General features: G+C 37.9%; 1 pseudogene; it reads left to right on the top strand.

Annotated features, from left to right (window-relative positions):
• Window positions 1-8,031: 8,031 nt before the first annotated feature.
• On the top strand, window positions 8,032-9,523 carry LOC114620303 (annotated as a pseudogene).
• Window positions 9,524-13,675: the final 4,152 nt, after the last annotated feature.

Here is a 13,675-nt window from a genome sequence, read left to right as displayed (position 1 = left end):
ACTCATTATCTGATATTTGTAATCAGGGTTTGCTAGCACTAGACATCAGCAAGTCTGTTCAGACACCAGATTTTTCTTACCCGTATGGGTTTTCAAATATGTGCTATATTTCTTCATTGATTAGTGGTATTGGTATTTTCATGATGGGCACAGGACTCTCTTGGTATCATGGAGTCATGGGATTGCTTCATCCTCAACCAATGGAATCCTTTCTACGGGCATATTGTATTTTAGCAGGATCTTTGGTGTTTGAAGGAGCGACACTTCTTGTTACCATAAATGAACTTCGCAGGAGCGCCCAGGCCAAAGGCACATCATTTTACAAGTATGTCATAGAAAGTCGTGATCCGAGTACACTCCTAGAGAGCGACCCATCAGTAAGGGCAATCCATAATGTCAAAGCCATAGACCTGAGATTAGGCAAAGTCAGATTTAAGGCAGAAGTTGATTTAGATGAATGAGTTGTTACAAGATCATATTTGGAAAAGCAAGATTTTGACCAAATGATGCAGGAAATTAGAGAAGTGAAAACTCCTGAACAATTAGAAGCCTTTATGCTTAAACATGGAGAAAACATTATTGATGCTCTAGAAGATGAAGTAGACAGGCTTGAGAAAGAGTTAAAGAAACGTAGATCTTGAGATCCTATAAACAAGATGAGTGAGTCACTTGGGCTGTGAAGAATGCTTTTACCTTTTATCCATATATTGCAACCTAAAGTTATTAAGCCCAGGACAAGATGTTTCCTTTTTACCCACGCTGGTATGCATGTGGCCCTGCTTTGTGTTTTTTGTATATAATGGTAGTTATAATGGTAGTTTTTTGAGTTGTGATAATAGTATTTGCTTTTATGCTGTATATTGAAATGTTTCTATATTTTCCTTTGCTATGGTTGCCTGAATGCCTCCTTATGATCCTTGGTCTGTGGAAGCTTCTTCAGCTATGATGTTATTTGGGCCTAGGAGGGATTTTGACATAGAGATGGCTTAATTAGGTTGCCAATGGAAATATTCTGGCTTGTGTGTTACTTCTATTTCATATCAAAATGTAAGTCATGCTGCTAATCTTTCTAAGGAAATTTTCAAGTATCTTTCAGGAAATTGGTCTGTGGAATTGGATAAGATGAGAGAACTTCTCAAGTCGATTGTTCATATTAATTCAATTAGAGTGGATGTCTTCCTGGCCTCCGGACTGACTGAATGGATACATCAAGCAATGTCCCACCTTAAAGAATGAGAGGGTTTGGGAGTTTTAGCCATGTGCCTATTACTGATCAATGGCCTTGCCTGTTGGTGTATTTGCAAAAGGAGAAAGCAACACAGCACAGAATGGGCCTTGATAGTGCAGGCGTTTGCAGCCATGGAGATGGGACAATCTCCACAAGTGTGGCTCCGCATGCTAGAGAAGTAGTCAGAGACAGGTAAGACTCTTTGGACGTGTTACCAACCTAAGTCAGGGACCAAACCAGAGCTGTTTGACTTCCGATGATGGGTAAGGAGCATTGTCTCAAGGGGCAACATAAGACAGGCATTCTCTCTGCCAAAATTAAATAAAAGGGGAATTGTAGGAAGTGGGTGTGGCATCCATTCCAAAATGGCACCTGAGGCTAACACCTGACTTCCTCATATGCCCCTGAAGAAGCCACACCCACAGGCAATATTGCGCAGGCTCACTGCTATGCATAATCAGGCCATCTGCTACGTAGGGCAATGTCAGATCTTGCCATACCCACTGTCCAATCACATGCACCAACATGGCAGGCTCTGATTGGAGAAGGCAGAGGGATTTAAGGGTGGTGGAGGAGAGGCTCGGGAGCTTTTTGAAGAATGTAAGGGTTCCTGAATAAACTGTGTTGGGAAGTAGAACTCCATGTGTCCCTGTTTCTTTCCGCGGGTCGGAGTGGACAACGACATCTGTCCCTCACTTTGTCTCCATATTTGCTCCCTTGAGCATTTTGTTGATCCTTCTAAGAAGGACTGAATCACCCCCACTTGGTCTTCCTTCTTTATGAGCTTCATGTGGCCTGTGAGTTGCATCTTGGACATTTCAAGGTTCTGGGCTAATATCCAATAATAGGTGTGAATACCATGTGTGTTACTTGTGATTGGCTTACTTCACTCAGGATGATAATTTCTAGCTCCATCCATTTACCTAGGAAACTCTCGAATTCATTGTTTTTAATAGCTGAGTAATACTCCATTGTTTAAATATACCACATTTTTTTAATCCATTACTCAGTTGAAGGACATCTGGGTTCTTTCCAGCTCCTGGCTATTATAAATAAGGCTGCTATGAACATAGTTGAGCATATGTCCTTGTTATATGTTCGAGCATCTTCTGGGTATATGCCTAGGAGTGGTATAGCTGGATCTTCAGGTAATGCTATGTCCAGTTTTCTGAGGAACAGCCACACTGATTTCCAAAGTGGTTGCACCATCTTGCAGTCCCACCAACAATGGAGGAGTGTTCCTCTTTCTCCACACCCTTGCCAGCATCTACTATCACCTGAGTTTTTAATCTTAGCCATTCTGACTGGTGTGAGATGGAATCTCAGGGTTGTTTTGATTTGCATTTCCTTGATGACTAAGGATACTGAACATTTCTTTAGGTGCTTCTCGGCCATTCGAGTTTCTTCCGTTGAAAATTCTTTGTTAAGCTCTATACCCCATTTTTTAATAGGGTTATTTGGTTGTCTGGAGTCTAATTTCTTGAGTTCTTTGTATATATTAGGTATTAGCCCTCTATCAGATGAAGGATTGGTAAAGATCTTTTCCCAATTTGTTGGTTGTTATTTTGTCCTATTGACAGTGTCCTTTGTCTTACAGGAACTTTGCAATTTTATGAAGTCCCATTTGTCAATTCTTGATCTTAGAGCATATGGCATTGGTGTTCTGTTCAGGAACTTTTCCCCTGTGCCCAAGTATTTGAGACTCTTCCCCACCTTCTCTTCTATTAGTTTCAGTGTATCTGGTTTTACGCGGAGGTCCTTTATCCACTTAGACTTGAGCTTTGTACAAGGGGATAAGAATGGATCAATTTTCATTCTTCTACATGTTGTTCTCCAGTTGAACCAGCACCATTTGTTGAAAATGCTGTCCTTTTTCCACTGGACAGTTTTAGCTCCTTTGTCAAAGATCAAGTGACCATAGGAGTGTGGGTTCATTTCTGGGTCTTCAATTCTATTCCATTGATCTTCCTGCCTGTCTCTGTACCAATACCAGGTAGTTTTTTATCACTATTGCTCTGTAGTACAGCTTGAGGTCAGGGATGGTGATTCCTCCAGAAGTTCTTTTATTGTTGAGAATAGTTTTCACAATCCTGGGTTTTTTGTTATTCCAAATGAATTTGAGAATTTCCTTTTCTAACTCTGTGAAGAATTGAGTTGGGATTTTAATGGAAATTGCATTGAATCTGTAGATTGCTTTTGGCAAGATGGCCATTTTTATTATATTAATCCTGCCAATCCATGAGCATGGGAGATCTTTCCATCTTCTGAGATCTTCTTCGATTTCTTTCTTCAGAGACTTGAAGTTCTTGTCATACAGGTCTTTCACTTGCTTGGTTAGATTCATACCAAGGTATTTTATATTATTTGCAACTATTGTGAGGGGTCTCAATAAAATTCTAGCAAACTGAATCCAAGAACACATCAAAACAATCATCCATCATGATCAAGTAGGTTTTATCCCAGGAATGCAGGGATGGTTCAATATTTGGAAATCCGTCAATGTAATCAACTATATAAACAAACTCAAGGAAAAAAACCACATGATCATATCACTAGATGCTGAGAAAGCATTTGACAAAATTCAACATCCCTCCATGATAAAAGTCTTGGAAAGATCAGGAATTCAAGGCCCCTACCTAAACATAGTAAAAGCAATTTACAGCAAACCAGTAGCCAACATCAAGCTAAATGGAGAGAAACTTGAAGCAATCCCACTAAGATCAGGGACTAGACAAGGCTGCCCAGTCTCCTGCTGCCTATTCAATATAGTACTGGAAGTCCTAGCCAGAGCAATTAGACAACAAAAAGAAGTCAAAGGGATACAAATAGGAAAGGAAGAAGTCAAAATATCACTATTTGCAGATGATATGATAGTATACTTAAGTGAACCCCAAACTTCCACCAGAGAACTCCTAAACCTGATAAACAACTTCAGCAAAGTGGCTGGTTATAAAATCAACTCAAACAAATCAGTAGCCTTCCTCTACATGAAAGATAAACAGACTGAAAAAGAAATTAGGGAAATGACATTCTACCAAACTTTCAAAAAAGAGCTAATACTCATACTCCTCAAACTATTCTACAAAATAGAAATGGAAGAATCATTGCCAAATTTGTTCTATAAGGCTACAGCCACCCTGATACCTAAACCACACAAAGACACAACAAAGAGAATTTCAGATCAATTTAGCTTATTAACATCTAGGCAAAAATTCTCATAAACAGAATCCAAGAACACATCCAAAACATCATTCGCCATGATTAAGTAGGCTTCATCCAAGCTATGCAGAGACACAGGTCAATATCTGAAAATTCATCAATGTAATCCGTCACATAAAAAATTTAAAGAAGAAAATTATATGATCATCTCATTAGATGCTAAAAAGCTTTGTCAAAATCCAACACCTCCTTGTGTTAAAAGTCTTCAAGAAATCAGGGATACAAGGCACATACCTAAAGATAATAAGAACAATATACAGCAAGCCAATAACCAACATCAAGTTAAACAAAGAAAAATTGAAACAATCCTACTACAATTAGGGACAAGACAAGGCTGTCTACTCTCTCCCTATCTCTTCACTATAGTCCTTGAATTTCTAGTTAGAGCAATAAGACAACTAAAGAAGATCAGTGGGATACAAATTGGAATGGAGAAGTCAAAGTATCATTATTCATGGATGATATGATAGTATACATGTGACCCTAAAAATTCTAACAGGGAAATCCAACAGCTGATAAACACCTTCATCAACGTGACTGGATACAAAAATAACTGAAAGAAATAAGTAGCCTTCCTTTATACCACTGATAAACATGCTGAGAAAGAAGTTAGGGAGATAATAACCTTTACAACAGCCACAAATAATATAAAATATTTGGGTAAGTCTAACCATGAAAGTGAAAGACTTATATGACATGAACTTCAAGTATATGAATAAATAAATTGAAAAAGTTATCAAAGAATGAGAGATCTCCCATGCTCATGGATTGGTAGGACTAACATAGGGAAAATGGTCATCTTGCCAAATTCAATACAATTCCCATTAAAATCCTTTACCTATCTTGACAGAACAATTCTCAACTTGGTATGGAAAAAAAGAAAAAACAAAAAAATACAGGATAGCTAAAACAATCCTAAGAACTAAAAGAAGTATCACTATCCCTGACTTCAAGCTGCAATACAGAGCAAAAGAATTCAAAACTCCATGGTATTGTTATTGAAACAAACAGGTTTGTCAATGGAATTGAATCAAAGATCCAGAAATAAACCCACACAGATAAGGATGCTTTACTTTGACAAAGAAGTCAAAACTATACAATAGAAAAGAGTGCATTTTCAACCTGGATGCTTGTCACACTGGATGTCTGCTTATAAAAGAATGCAAATAAGTCCATATTTATCACCTTGCACAAAACTTAATTTCAAATGGATCATAGACCTTAATATAAAATCAAATCAACAGTAAATCAAATAGAACAGAAAGTGAGGAATAGCCTTGAACTCATCAGTACAACTGACAACTTCCTAAACAGAACACCAATAGTTCAGGCACTAATGTCAAGAATTAATAAATGAGACCTCATGGAACAGAAAAGCTTCTGTAAGTCAAAAGATACCATCAATAGAACAAAACAAGAGCCTACAGATTGGGAAAAGATTTTCACCAACCCTAGATCTGACAGAGGGCTAATATCTAAATTATAAAAGGAATTCAAGAAGTTAAACTCTAACAACCCAAATAACCCAACTAAAAATTGAGGTACAGAGGTAAACAGAGAATTCTCTATAAGGGAATTTCTAATGGCTGAAAAGCACTTTAAAAAAATGTTCAACTCACCCATCTCAAAAATTTTAACCCAGAATTGTTCCTGTCTAAAGGAAACATGGGACAAAATTGGATCAGAGACTGAAGGAAAGGCCATCCGGAGACTGCCCCACATTGAGATACATTCTGTCTTCAAACACCAAACCCTGACACCTATTGAGGATGCTAAGATTTACTTACAAACAAGAGCCTGGTATTACTATCCTTTGAGAGGCTCTGTCATCCCCTAAGACAGTTGCAGATACTTACAGTCAACCATTGGACTGAGCCTGGGGACTCCAATGGAAGAGTTAGGAAAAGGATTGAAGGATCTGAAGAGGATTGCAATCCCATAAGAAGAGCTAACCCAGACCACCAACCAAAGACTCTATACATGTGCTGGTCCATGGCTCTTGCCATATATGTAGCAGAGGGCTGCCTTATCTGGCATCAGTGGGAGGGGAGGCATTTGGTCCTGCTAAATGCTCCAGAGAAGGAAATGTTAGAAGGGTGAGGCAGGAGTCGGTGGGTAAGTAGGTAAACACCTTCTTAGAGGCAAAAGGGATGGGGATGGGGTAGGTGGTTGAAAAAATATTATAAAATAAAATTAATTTAATTATTTAAGAAAAGAAATCTTTAAAGTCCTTAGTCATCAGTGAAACACAAATCAAAATGGACTGAGATTCCACTGTTCCCCCATCAGGATGGCTAAGATCAAACATTCAAGCAAAACCTCATGATGGTGAGGATGTAGAGAACAGGAAACACTCCTCCATTGCTGGTGGGAATGAAACTTGTACAACCATTCTGGAAATCAATTTTTCAGTTTCTCAGAAAATCAGGAATAGTTCTACCTCAAGACTCAACTATACCACTTCTGGTCATATACACAAAAGATGCTCCACCATGCCACAAGGATTCTTGCTCAGCTATGTTCATAGTAACTTTATTTGTAATAGCCAGAAACTGGAAACTACCTAGATGTCTTCAACTAAAGAATGGTTAAAGAAAATGTGGTTTGTTACACAACAGAATACTGCACAGTGGTTATAATAAAAAAATTAACTACATCATTAATTTCACAAGCAAATGGATGGAACTAGAATATATCATCCTCATTGAGTAACCCAGACCCCAAAGGACATGCATGTTATGTACTCACAAGTAAATATTAGCCATAAGTACAAGATAATCAAAAGAAGCCAAATTACAAGGAAGGCCTAAGAGATGATTGTTTAATCTTTCTTAGAAGGGGAAATTAAATAGATAGCAGAAGGGGAGGGAGGGAACTGGATGGGAGAGGGGATGTGGAAGAGGGGAGGGGAATCTCTAGTATTTGCCAGAGACTTGGAATGGGGGAGGAGGCCTCAGGGCTCTGTGGTAGTGGATCAAGCTGAGACACCTAGAAGTAGGGGATACAGATCATGAAGTGGACACTTCCTATAGCTAAGAAGGACTTCCAGTGGAGGGATAAGAGCAAACAACCCACAAAACCTTAGACCTAAAATGTGTTCTGTCTACAAAATGTCCAGGGACAATGATAGACCAGAGATAGAGGGAATGGCCAACCAATGACTGTCCCAAATTAAGACCCATCCAAAGGTCCTATGTAAGGCAAATTTTTAATTATTTTTATTAACAAGTAACCATGTAATTGAAATTAATGAGCCAGTAACTGTATCTTCCAAAAGCTTTCCCTTTCAATTACCACAACATACCATAACATTTAATAGCTTCAGTCTGATCTCTTTTTTCCACTATTTCCACTAACCATGCAACAAAGCACGTAATATGCTAAAAGGGATTATTCATTTCAAAAAGAGATAACAATCAATTATATTTGTATTGTAACAAATTTGAAAAATACATCATATAGTGGTAATTATAAGTGATACGTTGTTATGTTAAAAATAGTGTTTCGGTGGTTGAAGAAGGAGCGGGCCCTCGCCAGTCGTTCTCTCTCCCTCTCTCCCTCTCTTTCTCTCCCTCTCGGGCAACATGGCGGGCGTGGAGGAGGCAGCGTCCTTTGGGGGCCACCTGAATGGCGACCTGGATCCAGACGACAGAGAAGAGGGAACCTCCAGCACAGCCGAGGAAGCCGCCAAGAAGAAAAGACGGAAGAAAAAGAAGGGCAAAGGGGCTGTGTCAATGGCACAACAAGAACTTGATAAAGAATCAGGAGGATTCTTTAGGTGGATGAAGTACCAAAACAGTTGGAGAGACAAGCACTGGAGGAGAAAGAGAGAGATGATGATGATGAAGATGGAGATGGTGATGTTGATGGCGCAACTGGGAAAAAGAAGAAGGAGGAGGAGGAGGAGGAGGAGGAGGAGGAGGAGGAGGAGGAGGAGGAGAGGACCAAATGTTCAAACAGACCCTCCCTCAGTTCCAATATGTGACATGTATCCTAATGGTGTATTTTCCAAAGAACACGAGTGTGAATACCCATCCACACAAGATGGGTGAACAGCTGCCTGGAGAACCACAAGTGAAGAGAAAAAGGCCCTAGACCAGGCTAGTGAGGAGATTTGGAACGACTTCTGAGAAGCTGCGGAAGCACATCAGCAAGTTAGGAAATATGTCATGAGCTGGATCAAGCCTGAGATGACAATGATAGAGATCTGTGAGAAGTTGGAAGACTCTTCCTGAAAGCTAATAAAAGAAAATGGTTTAAATGCAGGCCTGGCGTTTCCCACTGGGTGTTCTCTCAACAACTGTGCTGCCCATTACACTACTAATGCTGGTGACATGACAGTCTTACAGTTCGATGAGGTCTGTAAGATGGACTTTGGAACACATATAAGTGGTAGAATAAACGATTGTGCTTTTACTGTTACTTTTAATCCCAAATATGACATATTATTAAAAACTATAAAAGATGCCACTATTAAAGAATAACTATAACTATAAAAGAATAAAGTGTGCTAGGATTGACGTTCATCTCTGTAATGTTGGTGAGGCCATTCAAGAAGTTATGGAATCCTTTGAAATAGAAATAGATGGGAAGACATATCAAGTGAAACCTATACGTAACTTAAATGAACATTCAATTGGACCATATTCAATTCACGCTGGAAAAAGAATGCCCATTGTGAAAGGAGGGGAAGCTACAAGAATGGAGGAAAGAGAGGTGTACGCCATTGAGACCTTTGGTAGCACAGGGAAGGGCGTGGTTCATGACGACATGGAATGTTCACACTACGTGAAAAATTTTGATGTGGGACATATGTCAATAAGGCTTCCAAGAGCAAAACACTTGTTAAATGTCATCAACAAAAACTTCGATACCCTTGCCTTCTGCCGAAGGTGGCTGGATTGTTTGAGAGAAAATAAATACTTATTGGCTCTGAAGAATCTGTGTGACTTGGGCATTGTAGATCCATACCCACCACTGTGTGACATTAAAGGATCTTACACAGCACAGTTTGAACACACCATACTGCTGCATCCAACCTGTAAAGAAGTTGTCAGCAGAGGAGATGACTATTAAACTTAGTCCACAGCCAACTCAACAACTTTATTTTCTAAGCTTTGTTGGAACACATTATACCACAAGTAATTTGCAACATGTTGTCTTTTTTTTAACAGTGGACCTATGTAATACCGTTATCCATGTTTAAAGGAGTTTGATCAAAGGGAAACTGTCTACATGTAATTTACCAAGGAAAGGCTTTCAAGGCTTAATGCTCACTAGTTAGGAATTACTTACATGTTTTGTTTTGAAGACCTAAGAGTTGCTTTTTGGATTATATTGCCATATTCTTACTTGGATGCTTTGAATGACTACATACATCCAGTTTTGTACCTATGCCCTCTGGTATTGCTTTTTTAACCTTCCTGGAATCCATTTTCTAAAATATAAAAGACATTTTCAGATAAAAAAAAATAGTGTTTCAACTACATTATACATAGGGTTTCCAATTCATGATAACTTCATATGTTTTATGCTGCTGAGAATTCACTGAAAAGGATTCCACATTCACAGGCCCATAACAGAGAGGAGTAGCAGGTCTAAACATTTTAGAACAGCTTTACTGATCATTAATTGCTTGTATCATTTTTACCTGTCGTGATCACTTAATTTGAAAGAAACTTCCTTCTGCACTCACACTTCCAATTCCTAGTGTGGAGTGCAGATCATCCTTTGCCATTCATTTCCTTTGCCCTTCCTTCATGAATCCTGTAAGCTATATGGTCTCCTAGTGAGCATGGTTACTCCCAAATGAGGCTACCAGCAATGAGATACACTATATGGAAAGTTCAAACTGGAAAAGGAAGAAATGGAAAATAGGTGTATATTCCATAAGAGGTGAGAGATTTCCCTAGCTTTGGAGGGGGCTTATAATACCCTGCTCAAGGGAAAGGATGATGTCACTGTAATGTCCTTAGGAACATTGCTTAGTGACTCACCATGGTTAAGAGCTGACCCAGTTTGTATAGCAGGCCTATTCTTAGGTTAGCAAAGGAAACAAATAAAATTCCACTGAAGTAATAAGGAAGGATTCCCCTTGGTAATTTGTGGAAGACATTTATTTATAAAAGATCAGATGTTCTATATAAGACCAACGTTACATTAACATGCATGGGACAAATTTGGTTAGCTAGTACTTAATGGTTAAAGATTATTATTTTCTTCCTTTCTCCAGAAGGTGGACATTTTTGTCTTGACACCTCCAGCCATCTGGAAAGTTACTCAAGTTATCTATCAGCTTATCAGAAATGAAATTCAATATTTTTATCTCAAGAAACAAGTATATAATTTGATAACTGTCTCTCATAGCTTCTGAAAGTGTTGTGTATCCCTGGAGGAAAAGCTCAGTCCCATGCTCAGCAGATAGCTCCCAAACAGAATGTAGTCATGGATTCTCTTCTGAATCCATTTCACTAATGAGAACTGTACTTAGACAGAGCTGACTCCGAGTTTATGTGCCCTAGATCTTGAATGTCATTGCAAACAAGTGCCCAATAGCAGAGATCTCATTTATTGTGGAGACAATTGTATTTGTGCCTATTGTAGAACTGCAGACAAAGTCTAAAAATTTGGCAACAGAAAGAAATAGAATAATTTATTTTATGCATCCTGGTTTTATTTCAGTCAAAGAAACAAGGCCAAATGAATGCACACCAAAGTATTCATGAAGCTATTTTGATATTTTGTGCATACAGCTTTTTTGTAAGCATTTATTGTGAAGTTTAAATCTTAATACCGTGTATTCATTCTAAATACTATTTATTTATGCCTGTCAAATGGTCTTAGGTAACAATCATGTCTAAATTTTGCTTAAATATCTATGAGTTGCATGTTAAATCACTAAATATTTTGTTGTTAGGTTTTCCTAAACTAATTACCTTTACACATTACTTTCCCTATTTTTATTTTATAAGCTGAAACTAACTTCACTCCCAAACTTGTACCTTCAAGCAACTTACTTCACCTTCTCTATCTGATGATTTTCCTTTACCTATAAAATAAAGCTACAGCAAATGCTGCCTCTTAGAGCTTGTGTTCAAGCTAGCACGTGAAGTGAACATACACCCATACTGTTCTAAGATGCAGAATCACCGTCAGGAGAAAGAAAAATCTCATGCTACATTTTTCTTGATGTAAGCGACAAACTTATTATATATAACATTTATTATGTTGAGATATACTCCCTCCATGCATAGCCTCTCCATGTCTTTCATCAGCAGGGGAGGTTGGGTTTTATCAAATGTTTTTTCTGCATCTAATAAGATGAACAATGATTCTTATATTTGAGTATTTTTTGTGATATTTAGTGTTTATTAATATACATATATTAACTACCTCTGCATCTCTGGAATGAAGCTAAAGATTATTTGATGTGATCTTGCACTTGGTTTGCCATTATTTTACTGAAAATGTTTATATTTGTGTTCATGAGGGAGATCAGTCTGCAATTTTGTTTTCTTGGGGTTGTAGTATCAGAAATTGAGTATCATCTAGTAAACACTAGGTAAGTTGCAGCTGTTATTATTACTTACTATCCAATAGGACAATGTTCTAAGTATCTGCATTTGTTACATCCTTTTCTCAATCCTTCACCACAGACATTCCCACTATAAGCTGACTTCTGACTTTAGATGTTTTGCTTTCTGAGGTTCCACTCCAAGCTTCATATAGATATGCTTTTCTGTTTGTTCTCTGGCTCCAATCTATTACAACTTCCTTGGAGGATAAATTTGTGAAACCTGACCCTTTTAATGCCTCCCTCAGAACATTATTTCTGTGTTTAAGTAAACAATGAAAACCAAGTACTTATGTAGTGGGAATTATCAACAATTGTGCATCACATGTAGCCTTTGTATATGGTACACTCCTGTTTCTCTCTTGAACAAGTCCCAAAATAGGAATTATTTGAAAGTGCAATGAAGCACACAAAACTTCAGAAGAGACATGATTTGATTGTTTCAATCTAGCCAGATCTTTGAAGGTGGCCATAAATAATCAATGTTCTTAACTATCCCCATGTATGTTGTTATTGCCTCTAACCTTTATAACTTTTGGATTCCAAATAGCTTCCAACGAGAAGCTATGTGTTACTCATATCATTATTGCAACAGGTTTTCTGTGGTTCCTTAAAAAACTGCCACATAAAGAAGAAGCTTCACGTTCCAGAGTTCAAAGTTCAAAGCCTGTAAGATTTCAGAGCCACCCTGCTTTCTGCCCTATCCCCTCAGCTTACACACACACACACACACACACACACACACAAACACACACACACTATACATAGCATTGACTGTTCTATCCCAATGAGTTCTCACCAGGGGTTGCAATATTATTTCTTCCTGAACTTTATTCTCTGAATTCTGACAATTTTTTTTTATTTCCCATGTCAAATTCTACTGCTCTCATAACCACAGTTACCATATCCTCCACCACACCATAGTATATCTAATCTCTTCTCCATCAGAGGTCCTTACTGCATTCTGCTTTGTTCTCTACAACCATCCAATCATGTTCACTCGAGGGTAAAGACTGTATTACTCTATGTTCTGCAAAGGAAACCACCTGACAAACAGAAGCACCCATAAATACTTGTCAGTTTGAGTTGGAAATTATATTGTATGGATGTATCTTTCTATTACCTTGCACTTTTTTTGCACTTTTTATTTGAAATTTTATTACTACTGTCAATGTCATAACTTTTCCTTTCCATTTTACTCTCCTATTATTAGCAGTAAACAATATTCTTAGTAAGTTGGGCCTATCTACTGCAAACAAGAGAAAAGTGATGAGAGAGAGAAAGAGTAAGTAAGTATTCCCAGATGAAAGTTCAATGGAACCTCATGGCCTTTGGTAACTGTCGTAATGTACCAGGTCATGGTACCACTGAAATAAAAATAATAAAAATAATAAAGCAAGATTATTTTATTATTCGTTGACACTATATATTTCCTTTGACTTATTACTAAAATAATTTTGCAATAATCATTCCTCTTAAATTTTGGATTAGAAACTTATTTCAAAATGCCACCATATTAGAAAATGCCTAATTAAGGGATGGTGTGGCAGCATACAAGCAGAGCCCTTGAGGTTAATTAATCTGGTTACTATAGGACAGGGTTTAAGGAAACCTCCTTTTTACTGTCTTTTTCACACACTTCTTTGATTTTTTTT

Source organism: Grammomys surdaster, unplaced genomic scaffold, assembly GCF_004785775.1.
Source record: "Grammomys surdaster isolate TR1022 unplaced genomic scaffold, NIH_TR_1.0 167, whole genome shotgun sequence".
Lineage (NCBI taxonomy): Eukaryota > Metazoa > Chordata > Mammalia > Rodentia > Muridae > Grammomys > Grammomys surdaster.
This window is presented reverse-complemented; position numbering and strand designations above follow the sequence as displayed.